The 18,783-nt window shown below is 33.3% G+C and overlaps 1 protein-coding gene across 1 annotated transcript in view; it reads right to left on the bottom strand.

The window, feature by feature from the left end:
* LOC149085634 (nephrin-like) overlaps positions 1-18,783 on the bottom strand; it is a 193,746-nt gene that overhangs the window by 88,861 nt on the left and 86,102 nt on the right. The gene's annotated exons all lie outside the window — the stretch shown is intronic.

The following is an 18,783-nucleotide window of genomic DNA, read 5'->3' as shown; positions in this document are numbered from 1 at the left end:
ATTTTGAAAGTTGTGGCGTTGTATTTGTATTTGTATGAAAATACACTATTCTGAATGGATTCGAGCCGATATGTTATTGGTCTTTTTTGTCGAAGATATTACCATGTTAAGAATGAATGTGTGTTGTAATATATTTATTATATTTGTAGGGTGTTGTAATATATTTGTGTTTCTATGATTTGACGAGTTTTAATAATTTTTGTTGTGTATATGTATTTTTGCTGTGCTTTTATGTATATTATAAGATTGTGTCTATATATTTGTGAGGTTTCTATAAATTTGTTGTTTTTCTTAGCCATAATAATTTTTTCCCACTTTTTAATGTATTTGTATTGTACTACTGTATATGTATTAAATGTAAAAACACAAAAAACACCGGATCCAATCCCGCTTTTTTATGGTTGGATTCATGTTAAGCACGTCGAATTACCTAGGAATTGACTGGTTTTATTCAGGACGCAGGAAAATTTTCAAATTTTCACGTCCAGTTTAGTTATTAGTGTTCAGTGAGTTAACCGTCTATGGGTCCGGTATTTATTTTAATGTTCATGGCGAATACATGGCAAAAAGAAAAAAAACATTACACAAATTTCTTTTCTAATTTTTTTTTGGCATTTTAGAAAGTATACCTTTCAGTGCCATTTCAATACAAAGTACGGCTATGTAAATACAGTGCCTTTTTTTATCTAGAAAGAGTTGATTCGTTGTTATAGTCATTTTCTCAGAGCTGCTGAAATTTTATGCGCGCAGAGATTTATAAAATCACATCGAACTGAGGATTGGAAACAAAATTATACTTAACAACAACTCAACTTTGATGGGTAAGATTTTATTTGTATATAAACTAATATAAAAGGAAAACTGTATATTTACCCTTATTCAGCCTTCATAACCAATTGAAAAGAGCACTCAAATTAATTACATTGCTGTGTATGCATTTTTTTCAGCTTAAAATATGGTAATAGTACTGATTTACATCATAAATTAGAAGAAAACGGGTATACAGGGTGATTCGGAAAAGATGGGGAAAAACTTTTAGAGGTGATAGTGTACACACCAATACAAATAATTGTCATCAAAGAATGCATGGTTTAACATCAAACGCAAACGTGCTAGCGCGTTTCGTTTGACGTGAAACGGCCCTTCCGCAAACGTTAAAACGGCATTCCTGTTGAAATTTATCGAGAGAAAAAGAACACCATGCATGCAAATGTAACCTGGGGAACTACGCTGAGTATGTGTATGCTGAAATGCATGTCTGCTTTTTCAGTATTACTAAAGTGCGTCATTATCCCGTGCGTTACTAATGTTAGAACGGTTGTACGCTGGAATAACTTCACAGGGAAAGTGTCTGCGCGTGTTATTTACTGTGACGCAGATTTGCATACGGTTTCTTCTTTTCTCCAGTTTACATTTGCATGCATGTGTGTGTGGTGTTCTTTTTCTCCCGATAAATTTCAACTGGAATGTTATTTTAATGTTTGCGGAGCGCCCATTTTGAAACGCGCTAGTGCGTTTGCGTTTCATGTTAGACCATGCATTCTTCGATAACACTTATTTGTATTGGTGTGTACTATCACCTCTTAAAGTTTCTCCCATCTTTTCTGAATCATGCTGTACAGAAAAATTTTAATTTCTGTACGGAAAAGCAATAAATACATCAGTATGTTAATGAAAAACAGTACAAGTAATTGATTGCGAAATGAATTTTTTCTCTATTTTAAGGTTTAGAGTTGAGTGTTTTTTCGAACAAAATACTTATAATTTAATGTAAAATATTTTAACTTATATTAAATTGTTGAAATATTGTACATCATTCATTGAACTTATAAATTTGGTTTTCTATGCTATATACTGTGCATATTACGATGCATGTGATAAATTCGCAACTATGCATAATATCCGGTAGTTATGCGTAATCATTAGGGCTAAGAAGTTTGATAAATTTCCTAAATTTATCACTTTTATCGATGATTATGTACAATACACAAGTGTGGTTGGTAAATTTGATGAATACTTGAATTTAACGCCTTTATCAGTGATTATGCAAAATACGCTAGTGTCATTGGTGAATTGGAGAAATATGAAAAAAAAATTCCAAGTGAGTCTAGTATGTGTAATGAATATAGTCGTGCCCCCCATACAATGATAACGAATTTTATTATTACACCCGGACATAATGATACAATACATGTATGAATTATCATGTACAATATACCATATATGAGTAGTACGATTTATCATGATTACTAACGACGGGACATTTGGGTTATATGAATAATCGCGGCGAAAATGTCAATGTTTTTAGCGCATAGTACCTCTATATCGTTGGTAAATTTAATAAGTACTGAAACCATTACCACTCTTACCTCGATTATTACCCAAGCGTCACGTCGTTGGTAAACATGATAAATCGTATTTTTATATATATATAATATATATATATATATATATACTATACACGATAATTCATACATGTATTGTATCATTACATCTGGGTACGATCGTAAAATTTGTTATCGTATCATTATATCAGAGTCCGACTGTATGAATCACACATAATAGACAAATTGGAATTTTTTTTCATATTTATCCAATTCACCAATTACACTATGGTATTATGCATAATCACAGATAAATGCGATAAGTTTCAAGCAATAACCAAATTTATCAACGACAATGCCATTTGGGCATTTCGCATATTTGCCGGTGAAAGTGATAAATTTATCAAACTCACTAAGAGAATTGTTAAGTATGCATAATAACCGACTTATCACATTTATCGCAACATATATGCATAGACATGGTGAAAAATACCATTCACATAAGTCTTTCTCAATGTGACAGACGCACGTAATTGGAAGGAACTTCGTAAAAGCAAAATGTATCGGCATCCAAAAATATCCTATTTTTATACGAAAATATTTTCAGTTTACCCTTTGCACTTCAAATGCGAAATTCCCTTTAAATGAAAACGTTTTTCCTCTTTCTTGTGTTTGTATGCTTCATATTTCCGAAGTGTATTTACCAGAAAGTTCTCTTTGAAAACTGGGAAAAAAAACGTGAAATAAGTAAAACGGAAAATGCGAAAACATTTTCACACTGATGGAGGAAAAGAAGTCGCCGATACGTAAAGTGAGTTTCCTGAAGCAATCAATCGGCAAAAAAGAAATTTTTCCTCCTTTTTTAGATGGTTTAGGTCATCAAAGAAATGACAGGAGAAAATGTTTTCGAAATTTAGTCAACAGCTTTCAACCCCTTAATATTTGTGTGCACTATTTATTGAAAGTTCTTTATAGTGTATAATAATATACATTTTATATAAGTATCAATTCCACTCACATACTCGTATATATGGGAAATGCGGGTATTATGGAATATACCAGTTTTTTTTTCATTATTCCAATTGAAAATATAACAGATACCCCCGAAACCTGTATTTTGATAAAATTTGGATTTTTGTCGTTATTCGACAATTGTATGGTATTTTGAAAATAACTATCATGTCCAAAAAAAATGTACGGTCGGCCCCACTTAATCGGATACTCCGCTTGAATGGATAAAATCCTCTGATACCAAAATTTCTCCCAAAGAGCCACTGTTAAATTTCTCGGCTTATCTCAATTCGGCTTAATGAATAAAATAATTATAAATGAAGTAAAATGATTAAAAATAAAATAATGTATTAAATTAACCTTTTACCGGCCTAATGAAGATTTGAATCGATTTTCTTAATTTTTTTCAGATATTTGCCATTCTGATCCTTTAGTTAAGAGATATCAACCATAAAATTCAGGAAAAAATTATTTTCCTGTAGGTTTTCTGGACTTACCCGTGTCCATGGAAACGACAAAAAAAAATTAAAAAAACAAAATAAGTTTAATTTTTCCTTATAATTAGGTGATTTAAAAAATCTAAATTAATGGCATAAAGTGCTGAAATGAATGAAATTTTTGTTTTGTAAATTAAATCTCGCACGTTCAGGAAAAAAAATCAAGTTATTTTTAGTGAGAAAAATATTTTTCTCTTATTAATAAAAAACTTATTAAAACGTTAAAATGTAATTCAACACTTTTTCGCTAATTCTCACAAATCTACTATTGATACACATCAAGCACTATACACATAATGAATTTATTGAATGAAACATATTATACATTAATAAAAAATGTGTTAGTAAGTTAAAATTGAAAAAAATTGAGATTAGATACTGGCTTGCCAGTATTCAAGTTATCTTCCATACACACATTTAATTATTTTATTTTTGTTCTGTGTTGAGCCGTTAGAGAGCGCTAACTTTTACAATGAAAAGTAAAAAGTTTTGGGTATCATGATCATTGTAATTAAATATAATTTTCATTTGATTTTTGATGTTGTCTGATTCACTTAGAAACTTTATTAATATTGATCCTTCATGAGTCTTCAATATACAAACTATACTGTACTAACGTTGTGAAATGGCAATTGAATTCTTCCCCGCGTAATCGGATATTGTGTGTTGGAATCGTTGATATCTGATTGAGCCGGTCCGATTGTATTCATAAAATATGATACTTGGGGAATAATACATAATTGTCAGTTAAAAAAATGAAAAAAATCTAATAAATATTTATCAAAAACAAGATTTAATGAGTTTATGACAATGAAAAATAAAAATTCCATAGTTTGTTCTTATAGTTGAGGATGATGGTGGTTGTGTCATAGTCTATTTAAAAAGTCACCGATCCAATCTTTCTTTGCCCTCGAACAATCAATGTGGGCTGACATGGAACAGGATGCACAGTATATTCGCAGACTTCTATCTCTCAAAAGTTTCTGTCTTGAAGTAATATTCAAGCCAACTCATATGGTACTTATAATTATACAGAGCTAGGATTTTTATAACTTTAAGATGAAACGTCGTTGCTGATAACTTAAAAACCTGAAAATAAGCAACACTCGTGATTTGCTTAGTTTCGAATTATGGTTCATTTCCAATGATTAATAAACACTTTTGGAAACTTGCCTGAGTAAATTTCTGGAAGTAGAAAAACAAATCCTCTTGTGATGATGGCAACCAAGCGACACTGTCTTAGTAGAATTAAGGAAGCATTTTAAAATAATTTATCGCTGTTTCATTTGGTGGTGATACATGAAGGCGAGGAAAAACTCAGGTATTCCACACCCGACTATTCACATAATCCCTACACAAACTATTAGTAATTCGCGATGATTTTCAGTTACCTTCGTCTCTAGCAACGCAATGTCGTGTCGCACAACAAGACGTATGATTTTTCAAGTCTTTGGATCATTTGTAGAAATTGGTAGGATACATAGTCTGAGACTCTTCTAAAAAATTTGTCATGTATTATTTGTCATTATCAACTGAATCCACATATACTACGCGAACTGCAAAATCAAACACCACACTGAAGTATCCTCTAATGTGTTCACATCCAAGAAGACTCCGGATTCATCCCTCTGCGACTAACCTTTATTAGGATCGCTAAAAGGAGGCAACAATTCGACGATGAATGCAGGAATAAGGCCGGCTGTCCACTGGAACGTACCACGAGCGAAAACGAGTCACGCATGAACGTAAGAATAATTACAGCGGTCTTGCACATGCACGCGACTTATTCAACGAGGTTTTTTTTTAGCTGGTAGTAGCTTTCAATGGACGACATGCTTTAATGAGCATTTCCGCGTCCCTAACTGCAGTCACATACATCCCTCTTATTTTTTAAGTTTTAAAAAATTTTTAAAAATACCAATTCTTTAGGAAAATTGTACTTTGAGATACGAGATCCTGTGGAAACGCAATGAGCAAGTACTAATTTAGAAGTTTTTATTCATTTGAGAAAAAAAATATTATATAGTAAAAAATTCCGATTTATATTTGATAAAAACCAGAATATTATACCAATTCAATTTTTAAAAAAAATTGATATCTGCATTCATGCAACGATAGAATCAATTGAATCCTAAATTAGGATAACTAAATAAGTAAAACATCCTAAATGTATAGCATCAAAAATATGATTCACGGATATCTCAAATAATTTTCTATCAACGCCACATCAGTACAAAACCACAGTCAAAAAATAGGGCATTGAGGCTTTCAATTTGTTATTTAGAACTGTGTCTGTGATTTAAAGGAACTAATTGATTGGTTAGTTTGATCTTAAAAGGATTGGTTAACCGTTTGTTTACAATGTTGTAACATTATTTTGTCAACACACACTACAACCTTAGTTATACACAGATTTAAAAAAATTCTAATCCGACAAAGCTTGGTAAACATATAACTGTTTGCATAACTAATGTCAAAGCGATGGCTAAGAGTAGTATTCAAATACCAATTCCGATACCGCACTATTTACAAAATTTCCGATTCAAAGAAAGAACGCATAAGGCTGTCATAGCCATCAACTGTAACAAACATTTTGGAGGATCGATTAGAAATCGATGCGGTTAAGTAAGTTGCGAACTTTCTACTCACGTATTTCTAAAAGCTCCAATCTATAGCTCTAAGCATTGCAAGGAAGCGAAAAAAAAAATTCACTCCATCCTATATAAGGAGCAGAAACCCTTAAAAGTGAAGCATTTTACTCTTCAAAGTTTACTTCGACTTTTGCTATTGATGGCAGATCCGTTAAAATAACATCGAAAGAGAAACCCGAATACCTTAAATTTTGATAAGCAACCAAGCGGAGGCTCATCTGGCAACACCACTGAAGAGTATTAACGTTATCTTCAAGAAAAGGAGTACGTGCATATATATATATATACATATGCGGAGACTCCTGAATCTTTTCGTTTTGGCGTAAAGATACCGTTTTAGTCGCTTCCGTGCTTCAATGGGATTCAAGTACGAAAAAATATTTCAAGTAAAAGAAATTTCTTAGAACGGCGGAGGAACTCATTTTGTGTTTCCGAAACGGGGCGCTTCGTTTCCGTTAAGAGCATTTAGCGCTCTTTGTCTAATGACACGGAAATTCGTTGCTAATTGCAAAGTACCTACAGCCACCGTCCCAATTCCCCCTACTGAAGTTGCTGTATGTATATAAACCTCTACCCTTTTACCTCTATCTTTCAAAAGGTTTCAAGATTGCTTCTCCTCTACCTGAAAGGAGCACATACTCAAAGAGCTCTATCCTAAAAAGAAGTCGAACTTGAAAGGATTGTGTATATGAAAGCATTCTTATTCTCGGAAGTTTGGTTGTGCGGGAGAAATAATAGTAAAACCGAAGGTACTCACGTAACCCTAAGCATTACATCTAATTTGATTATTCCGGTGTAGTTTTAGAATAAAAATTACATCAATAAAATTACGCTTTCAAATTTTTGATGTAATTAAACTTGATTCGCAAAGACTTCCGAGATGAGTCGTACAATTCCATTGCCAGGGATTTTCTTGAGCTGCTACTAAACAACAATTCCCCTATGAAACCTCTAATGAATTGATGCATGTTGGAATGTGCGTATACGTGTTGTGAACCTAGCGTGAGGTTCATTTCTGTGTAATGCTTGTTGTAGGGCTGTCATCTGCCGCCGCCTATCTTTCAAACTCTGAGTGAAGTGTAACGATTGAATATTTGTACCGTTGTATGCTTGTTGCTCTCTGTGGCGAGTTTTTTTAATGTGGGAGATCGGCTCGCATTCGCACTTCGAAGTTGGAAACTACAGAAAACTAACTTCATCCGACCACCACTGTGGCACCGGTGACGTTTGAACTCGTATTTTCGCGCGGATTCTTGTTTTGGGTCACGCCAAACTTGAATCTCTAGTTACAGTCCTGTTATAAATGCACTTATTACGTCACTGTTTTTACTAATTGAAAAAAAAAACCCATGGGTCGCAGAGCTGATCTTTTTATTGACTTTGGATCACAGCTGAAAAAGGTTAAGAACCCCTGGCGCATAATCTTGCGCATATTTGTTTTTCAATTATTCCTCGATATTCAATGGATTCAAAGACATCAAATTACAGCTGTAGTATATATGAATGAAATATGATGAAATAGGAGTTATTTTCGGAGCTCACAATACGCTGTGTAGAATGATTGGAAACAACAGAGGAATTAATACGGATGTGTGCATTTGTTTAACACACTATTAAAATTTAATAACTAAAATAATGCTTTTGTTCGAAACAGAATAGAGACATGTAATGATAAATGCTTAATGAATCTGAAATATAGACTCAGTTTAATTGAGAAGAGAAAGCTGACCATATGATAAAAATGGTGGTATTATAATCCCATTATATTATATTTACTACCCCCTATTTTTGCTATTTTAAAACTGTTTCACTTCTAATTACAGTTAAAAAAAAAATAGAACAAAGTATTGTAATTTCCTGAGTATAATCTGTGGGATGTCTTTACAAAGAAACACTTGAATTTTTTTACTGCGTATCATCTGCGGATTTTTTTCCTCACAAGTTCAAAAAAAAAATAAAATTGCATAGATGCAGAAACAAACTATGGGGAAACGGGAGGGTGAACACGATTTGAACTCTTTCATCAATATTTGAGGCAACATCATTTATCTTCAAATCGTTTTAAAAACCTGAAATTTATGTTCTTAACCAATCCGTGTTGTGTAAGAAGTTCATTTTTTTATTTATTTAAGTATACCTAACTATAAGAAACCCAATTACACTTTTGGAAAAAATACATACAACAAATCCATATAGCAACTTTACATACAATCACTCAGAGTTAAAATAAGAGAAAGAAAGAATAAATAAAATCATCAATCATTAAAAACATTGATATCATTAAAAATCATGAAATTATTAACAACATATAAACATTAAACAAACAAAACATAGTAAATATAAAAATTACAATTGTAACATTAGATCTCTAATTTTCTTCATAGATTTTCAAAAAGGATCAATGTGTGTGTGTGTGGATTCAGAAAATATTATTGCACAAAATACCGAATCTTTAAATAGCGCAAGAATGGCGTAAATTGGCAGAAAAATACTTCAATGTAAAAATACTTGATGAGCGTGTTCTCTTATATTGAGGTACACGGAAATTAATTATTCCTGTGACTGTTATGTCACTTAATTATTATTGACTGTATCAGAGTACAGTCGATTCTACTAATCAATAATTTATGTAAAAATATCATGAGAAAAAATTCACGCCTTTGATCTAAGCTATTGATGTCTAAGGTGTGTGGCTGACTTGGATTTACAACAAATACCTGTGTATCTATAAACTAAATATCGCAGAAATCGATTTTGAACACATTCGATTAGATCGATCAGATTATTATAAAATGTTTATACAAAAATTGCCATGTTTTTAAGACAAATAAGTCCAATTGGTCGAATGGTCGACGTGTTTCGGCTCTTCAATGGAGAGCCGTCATCAGGACCTCGTGGTCAGAATTCACACGAATGAGTCAGTTTCTCATTTAGTGATAATGTTATAAAATGGATAATTCCACACAAAAGCAGCCTATTTCATTTTAGTTCTAATGAGAGATTTGAATAAAATGAAATAAAATAATATTGTGTGGATGGTAGTGAAATTATGGGATTATGGGTGATATTCTTTTTAAATAACCAAGTTTTTCTTAAACGCGTCAGAACAAATATCATCAATATGTCTTGCAAAACTAAAATCAGTCGTATAAGTAACACCAAGATTCTGAATTGAATTTTTTCTATTTAATGCAGAGTCGCCAATGCGTTAGGGAAACATAATCGGTAGGTTAATAAGAGAATATTAATAAGGGAATGAGCACACAAAACATTTAGTGACATTCAAATGAAGATTATTTGCCAAACACCAATCATAAAGAATATTGAGCTTATCCTGAACACGTACGGTTCATCCATTTCCAGGTTGAACCACTTGTGATATCGGTCTAGTGTGGCACACATTTTCAACGTTATTTCAATGGCTCACAACGAGACATGATACTAAACGATTTTTCACTGTGATTATTTTATAAGTGGGCGTGACATATCAAAATAATAAAGTATTCTGTAAATTCTTTTGGAAGAAATTTTTCGGATAAAACAAATGATATAGAAATATATATAAAGATATCACCAAAATTCAAACGCGTAAAATCAGAAAATCTTATTTAAAATCAAAGATGTAGAACGCTGAAAACGAAACTAATTTATATCTCGGTCTATTTCATGACTTGAGATCCACGAAGTTGGAACGAAAAATCATATTAACCGATACTTCAGTATATCCGATATGGATGTGAGTGTAGGCTTAAATTGCAGTACATATTTGAAAAAAAAACCGAAAAAAATTAAAGGAAAAATTCACTTAAACATAAAAAATATCTTCTAACAATTGACAATAGATGCCTCTAGTGAAACCGAAACTAATTTTGATTGGAACACGTAATTGCCGAAACCGAAACTAGAAACGGAATACAATAGTAACAATACAACTTCCCGATTATAAAATAAATGAAATTTATGCTGACTGATATTTAACTGCATCAAATTTTACTTTGTGTGTTTACTTTTTTACACGATTTTGCTCAATCGTGATGAATTTTGCAAAAGTTATGAATCATAATGTAACTTTTAAAAAAAAATTATACGTAAACACAAAATGCTTAACTAATTAAATGTACCCTGATTCAGAAATTAGTGTTTTAAGTCAACAGCAGATGACGCCATAAAACAATTTTTTTTCTTTATGCGTAAAAACAAATTTTCAATTGCTCTTTCAATTCTTAACCAAACTGCACATAATTTTCAGACCGAGAGCAATCGACCTGTTGAACATTCAAAGTCGAAGATCGATTTTGAGGGAAATCGACCGCGCCCCACATTTTTTGTGTGGTTATGCTAGAAATCAAAATGCGTCAATTTTTTTTTGCTTTGTTATTTAAACCCGAAAGAAACTAAACGTAAATGTATGAACAATGGGTGTTCGGTGAGGTGATTTATTTGTAATAATCCATATTCAATATCACATTGAAAAAATCCCTTTTCTCGATGAAATTATCCTCCCAGTGCATTTTGAGTCAATGAGTTACTAACCATTGCGAAGACCATTGAAAAAAAAACTGTTCAACGAATTCAATCAATGTATAATTTACAATAGAGAAAATTCTGGGTAGATGCTAATTGAAATGTCTGACATTGGAATTCGAAGTAAATATATATATTTTTATCGTTCCATTTCTGTTCTGCATGGGTATAGCTGTAATAGCGTTTTATATTGGTCATTTTAAACTAATATTTCATCGCAAAAGTCTTTGAGAGCGTTCTTCACATAAAAAAAAGTGCAAAGGTGCGTATCGATTTATTACTGGCCGCAACTACAAAACAATATACATTTGTATAATTATCTTCCACATAAACTTGGCAGATAATTTCAGTTAATAAAATAATGATTGACATATAATCCAATTTCCTTATTTATATGCCATCCTATCTAATTATTCAGTTAGCTGTTTATGCCAGATATATATCAAGAAACGAAATAGAGTACTGTTGTACTTCTTAAATTATTCATAAACGTGCAAAAGTATGTTCATGGTTCAAAAAAAATAATAACAAAAATCACGATGAAACAAATAATCCCATAATGAGAGGAGAAAAAAACTAGATGGGAGAAAAAAACACAGAAGGAAAAAGATTGTATTTCGTGAATGACAAAAATCATTTATTCCAACGCAAATTTAATTCATTTTATTCGACAAGAAATCGCGGGGAATATACCGCTGATATCTTGCGAAGCGATTTGTCGTATATTTTTAATGCATGTACCATAATTCCAAAGAGCATGAGGGGTGAAACGTCAAAATGATTTAAAATAAAAAAGAAGAAAGCGGAAAAAAATAGAAAAGCGAAGAAATGAAAATAAAATTTTACTGAATTTTCTAAGGAATATCGTGGGAATTCTAGGCTCTCAGAAGTCATTACTAACGCTAAGGAAATCACATTTGTAATTCAATTAGGAGATACACAAAGAATGGAATTAGAAGAATTACGAAAGAAATAATTTCACTAATGGTGGTAAAACGTGGAATGAATGGGGAAATAAAAATGAATAAAATCCCGAGAATCACTGGAAAATAATGGCAACATGTTTTTGTTTCCTCCACCTTGCTGAATTTTTTTTTTATCTGTGATAACTACACTAAAATTAAGATGTAGCATAAGAGAAATGATTTTATCATGAGGATAACTCTAAAAAGAATTTATTTCTATTCGTTTTGAAAGAATGTATTTTAGTACAATAAAATACATTTGCTTATTAAGAATAATTTCTAAATGCAATTCATTTTTTTTGAAATCATCCAATTTGGTTGAGACCAGTTCTTCAGGTTCATCATTATGGAACTGAAATCGGTTTATGTATGGAATAAAGCATGACTCCTAGCCGATATAGCTTTCTTCGTGGGTTGAAAGTATGTAAATTCCAACAAGTGATCTTCGACGACTCTAAAGGCCAGTAAGAAAATTTAACTGGTGCCCTAACTCCAAATTGAAAAGAAAATGTGTTTGGACAATAGGCATAGATTTTCCCGTTTTAGTTATCCCCAGTTACCGTTGATACTCCCATCAATTTTGAATTCCTGCTCAATGTAAACCACAATAGCTGTATCAATATATAATATCTGGAAAATATATGATGGACCATAAATATTTTTGCTCCGTCATTGAGATGCTTCGACTGGTGAACACCAGTTTCGGATGGTTAGGGACAATTCTAGGATGTTGTGTAGCCGGGGGTTCTTTTTTCTGATTGCAAGGAATATTTTACCTTCTGTTGTCGGAAATTCGCCTTCGATGGACACTTTTAAGATGTAATTCAAAGAGCTTGGTAGGAGTAATAGAGAAGCTTCCCGTACTTAAATGAATGACAATCTTACTTTTATGGGGAGTGTATATTTCGTTTTTTCAGCGTATTTTTTCTAAATTAATCCTTTGAATTGTTGTATTTTGGGCCAGTGATTCCCAAATTTCAAACCTTTTGATATCACGGACCCCCCCCCCCCACGAACTAAGGTTAATGTAATGCTGACCCTTGCAGTGACTGTCAATTTTGACGCCCCCCTTAAAAAATTGATTGTTTTTATAATAAAATTCACGTCACAAAATAATGAAGTAATTTATTACAATTTCAATGCACTAAATGCGTCATTCATGTCATATAAGTAAGTAAAAGTGATTCCACCAACCCATTGCAACGTACACGTGTACCCACAGGTTGAAAAAGGTTTCAGCTATGACAACCGTTTTTCATGGGATCATTCACAATTTCTCTATTTTCTATATATCTATTTTTTTTTCATGCCTCTTTCTTTCCTATACCCTTTTTCTTCCACTGTCTCATTTATTTCCAACAACTTTGTTGGGTAGTTTTCCTGTTGTGGCTTCAGATTTTGTATTTGTATTTATTTATTCGTATTTGTTACAACAAACTTGTTTGGACCTCGGCCAGCAATATTGCATTGTATAAATAGGATATTTCGGTCATTGACCATTGGGATGTAGGAAATGACAATTAGAGTATGAAACCAGGAAAACAATGAAATTACTGCAATATTTATCCACAAAATAGTTTCATTCTCCGGCTAATCACTCAAATTTGACCCAACAAGAAATCATCAAGAATTGTATTGTTGATAATTGTCTGATAATTTTCATCGTGCATTTAAGAAACATAGGGAAAAAGGAAGATTCAAGTTCAAGAATATAAGAACATTTTTTATATAATTTCTTCGTTGGTATGAAAAGACTCGGCGATTGAAAAAAAAAATCATCCTTAAGATTTACAGTATAATTACAATTGTTGTAATTCAGCACAAGCACTGATATTGAATCTGCAAAGTACTGATACCTATTTTTTTCTGAACATGTATCAACGTAATACTACGTCAGAAACAGCCGAAGAGTTCAAAGTACGTAAAGAAAGTTTGGGTAGGCAAAATATCACTAAATGCAGAATTCATAAAGAATGATCTGCAGCCGATTTTTACTCTCTAATTGTGTATAAGTATGATATGTATGTGTATTTTTAATTTATAGGAATAAAAAAAAGATAGCATTATTGAGCATCATTCATTATCAAGGAATATTTCAAAGCCTAATTAAAGGGGGAAAAATTTCAAAAGGGGGATTTTTCTTAGTTTTTTTATCCCTTATCACAACTTCCACATTTTTGTTGAAAAAAATAATTGAACCACTCTATTTTTTCCTAATTAAAACTCACTGACAAGAAAAAGGGGATATGATGTTCTTCTCTCCCTAGAGATTTACGATATTGCGTTACGGATTACAAGTAAAGCCTCGGCAGAATTACATTGATTCTTTTTTCAGAAACCTACTTTAAATAATTAAAAAAAACTGTGTAATTCATACCTTATCGAATATCCGATTTCATGCTTATTGAAGACTAAAAAATTGCCCTATCAATCGAGAAATAGTTAGCAATACGATCGCAAACAATTTTTTTTCTCCTTGAAAGAACAGAAAAATTTTCTTAAAACTCCGTGAATCATGTACGCTTTGAATTGCGTACGCATCAGAGCACAGTGTAACTAAAAGAATTTTTCTTAAATATTTTTTTTTCTATACTTTTATGAATAAGTTAAATAGCAGCTGCCTCCATCGGTACACGGAGCTCGTTGTTCAATTTACTTTAAGAAAGACACTAGGGACAAACTTTTCTTTAATAAGTTAGTAACAGCTTGCCTATTGTATTGGGTTCAATGGGGTTGGAGAAGAGAGAAAGAGAGGAGAAAAAAAAAGTGTACGGGTTCCAGACTCCGAAATATTAAAAAAAACAATTGTGGAACAAAATCTGAAAAGTTTCCTGTGGAAAAGCCCGTGGAGTGTAAGTAATGCGATTCCGAAAGCTTTTCATATCTTATTCGGCAGTTTTCACAAAGAAAGTAAATAAATACAAAAGAAATATTTAAAAAAAAAAACTGTTTATAAAATTTTCAAAATCTGAAAATATCGTTTAAATATCTGAAAGTAAAAAATAAAATGCTTTCATGCATGCTGTTCATTCTTTAGAGCTGAAATACTACTAGGAGCAAAGAAATAAATAAGTTTCGATACTGGAGATGGATTTTGTGTAAATTCAGAATTTTTGCTCGCAACTATTTCTGACAAAAATTTAAAATAAAATTACGTAGACTCTCAACAATCCGGCCCGTCTAGTGATCCGTCTTTAGTCCAGTAAGCTTTTTCTAGTAAGCAGGTTTCGAGCATGAAGAGGAGAACATGTCACTCCATACCTGCGTGCAGTCATGCAGTAAACATTTAAATAATATAATAAGTTTATATTACACTCATTGCCATAAAAATTTGCGCACCCAGAAGAAGTCGTCAAAATGAAACGAAATGTTACACATGTAAGTACTACGTTGATATAAGTAAGTGATTAGAAAATCCAAGAAAAAGGATCATTTATTGCAGTTTTAGTACTTTGTTGGACCCCCTCTAGCGCGAATGCACGATGCGATACGAGCGGGCATTGAGGCATACAAGTTCCGTATGATGTCCTGAGACATCTCGTTCCACAGTTGCTGTTAAAGGCGACGGCAATGAGAAGATGTAAATTTCATTTTTAAAGGCATGAACATTTTATTGACACACACGGACAAGTTATACGCGACATCCATACTCTACGACGAAATACAATCAACTCATTAAAACGTTTGAAAAACTCTCTGGCGATCCGTTGCTAGGTTACCATCCATCGCAAGGAGAAAAACGCTACAACGAGAAAACGTGACATCGTGACGTCACAGAGCATCGTTTATGATCGGTCACTACACTGTAAATGCACCTCTAGTTCGACCAACCTCGTAGGGTGTCCAACTTGCCGTCCCAAATGATCTCTGAAATGATATGCTCGATTGGTGACAAATCTGGGGATAGAGCAGGCCAGGGAAGTGTGGTAATGTGGCGGAGGCAGTCTTGTGACATCCTTGCTGTGTGTGGCCTAGCATTGTCTTGTTAAAAAATGGCTCCTGGGAGCCCTGCCATAAGTGGCAACACATGTGGCTGAAGGATGTTATGGACGTACCGCTGGGCAGTCATTGTGCCATGGATCAATATTAGGGGTGACCGTGTATCGTAAGCAATGGCACCCCATACCATGACACCAGCTGTGGGAGCGGTGTGTCGCTGTAAAGCGAAGGCAGGATTGAAGCGTTCACCACGGCGCCTCCACACACTAACACGATTGTCATCACTGCTCAAGTTGAATCTCGATTCGTCGCTGAAGACAACCTGGTTCCATTCCGTTGCAGTCCAATCCCGTCGTGCTCGACACCACTCCAAACGGAGGCGTTGGTGGGTGGATGTCATTGGCAGCACACGTAATGGGCGCCGCGATACCAGATGTCCTTCAGCCAGGCGCCTTGCGATGGTTCGGGAAGACACAGGGGCCCGTAGTGAAGTTGCTGCCTGTGTCTGGATAGCGGCCAATGAGGCAGTTGGCTCTACGCGTGCATTTCGGATGATGTGACAGTCTTCTCGACGACTGGCGTGTCGAGGGCGTCTTGAACCTGGTCGCCGTGTAAATGACGTCTCTTCTGTCCACTGGTCCCAACACCTTCTCACAGTAAAATCAGAACGGCCTAGTTGACGAGCTACTCGCCGAGCTGACCACCCAGCTTCCATCATCCCGATGATTCTTCCCCTATCGAACTCTGACAACTGCTCATATGGTCTTTGACGGTGGCGTAACGGCATGTCTAGCTCAGCATTTCCTTTGCAAACGATTAAATACACTCCAGCAAGCTCTGCTTACCTGTTTTATACTCCAAGGAGAACGAAGTTCAACGCCCTCTAGTGGCATTACGCAATGCGCAATCACGCTGCATTTCTAATCATTTGCATATCTGCCCGACATGTACCTTCAGGCCAACTTTCGTTTCGATCCCACAATTATTTCTTGGTGCGAAAATTTTTATGGCAATGAGTGTATTTAAATGTTTTTTTTTTTTTTTTAATTAACTTCCAGCAATCTGGCACACCCTTGTCAAGTATGTACCGTATTATCGAGAGTCTACTGTAATATAAATGCGAGATATTTTTTCATATTTATTCATTTATTAATTTATAGAGAAACGGATTACATCTGGCTTCAGTAATGAAAGGTGCAGAGTCCTGAATTCTTATTGTCATGAAATGTTTCTTCATTCTGCAATTCCAATCATCGATGTCAACAGTGGGTGACCACGTAGGTAACTCTTGAAAGAGAGGAATAAAAAGAAACCCACGAAAAAGAACACGAAAAGAAATTCTTAAAAATAAGAATAAAATAATTCTTAAAAAGAACAAAATGAAGGACGCAAAAAAGAATTCTTAAAAAGAAGAATAAAAAGAAAAACAGAAAAAATGTCATAAAAAAAGAATAACAAAAAGTACACAAAAAAAAATCCAAAATTCTCTTTGTTATCCAAAATGTATAATAAAGAGAACACAATTTTTTTTCTTTCAAAAAGAAGAATAAAACCAAGTACATGAAAGAGAACTCTAACGAAAATAATAAAGAGAAGAACAGGAAATGGGACTTTCGAGAAGAAGAATAAAAAAGAGAACAGAAAAAAAGATCTCTTAAGAAAAGAAGAGTAAAAAAGAACATAAAAATATTCTCAAAAAGAATAAAAATAAGAACTCTTATAAAAATTATAAAAAAACATGAAAGAAAATCTCTTAAGAAACAAGAGTAAAAAGTAGAAAATGAAAAAAAACACTCTTAAGAGAAAGATGAAGAAAAAGAAAGAAAATGAAAAACATCCGAAAAAGCATAATAAAAAGAAGTACACGAAAAATAACGCTGATAAAAAGAATAAACGTAATTACAGGAAAAAAACTCTCAACAAATAATACGACAAAAAATAACTTATGAGGTAAATATAAAGAATTGCATGAAAAAGAACTCTAAAAAATAAAAAGTATAAAGCAGAACCATCAGAAAGGAGAACACGAAAAACAACTTTTCGAGAGAAAAGAACACGAAAAAGAAGTAAAGAAAACAACCAAAAGTATAACAAACCAGCAGAATCCACATACTGTTAATCCTGTTCATACTACAGATAACGTAATGAATTACCCTCGCAATGTTTCAGCTGGCGGCCACAATCATCGAGCGATAGATATTACGAAAAGGAATTAATCATATCTTCTTAGCGTGAAAGTGCTCATCAGAAAGGGCATATTCATACAGGATAAGAAGTCCGTAATGGAAGACTGATTGAAATGATTTCGGGAGGCACATCCTGAACTCGGTAAAAATCATTAATCAACCACGACGGTCGATAAATAAATTATAAGGCACAGAGTTTGATAAACGGATGCCTACGAACTTCACATGAATAGCCACTAGAAGCCAATGAGGAAAGCGTATATCGATTTCAAAATCTAGTCTACGTGAGAAACGAAATTCTTCTGAAAAGGTTTTTAAAAGAATCAAAAATTTTTTGGATATATATTCTAAAACTGGTAATAACCAGAAATAAATTTAAATGAATTTTAAACTCGTTTCTTAAAATGTTTGATATACTGTATATTTTTCTAACTTTAGCAATTAATTCCTTTCAGGTCCTGGTGCCCCACAAATGTGTGGCTTTTTTTTCACTGTAGAATTTTTTTTTTTTACCTCAGGGAGTTAAACTCTGACTTAAAGGATTGCGTAAATTTCAGGATAGAAATATGGTGAATATGAACTTTTCTAGCATTCATCAGAGGACAGCACTTAAAGGCTGAACTTTCAGAGGTTTTTTTAAGACGGCTTCCAGGAAAAAGTGCCTCCGGTGATTACATAAAATTTAG

Source organism: Pholcus phalangioides, unplaced genomic scaffold (genome assembly GCF_987345545.1).
Source record: "Pholcus phalangioides strain wild (caught in Gottingen) unplaced genomic scaffold, Ppha-v1.0 ptg000006l_1, whole genome shotgun sequence".
Lineage (NCBI taxonomy): Eukaryota > Metazoa > Arthropoda > Arachnida > Araneae > Pholcidae > Pholcus > Pholcus phalangioides.
This window is presented reverse-complemented; position numbering and strand designations above follow the sequence as displayed.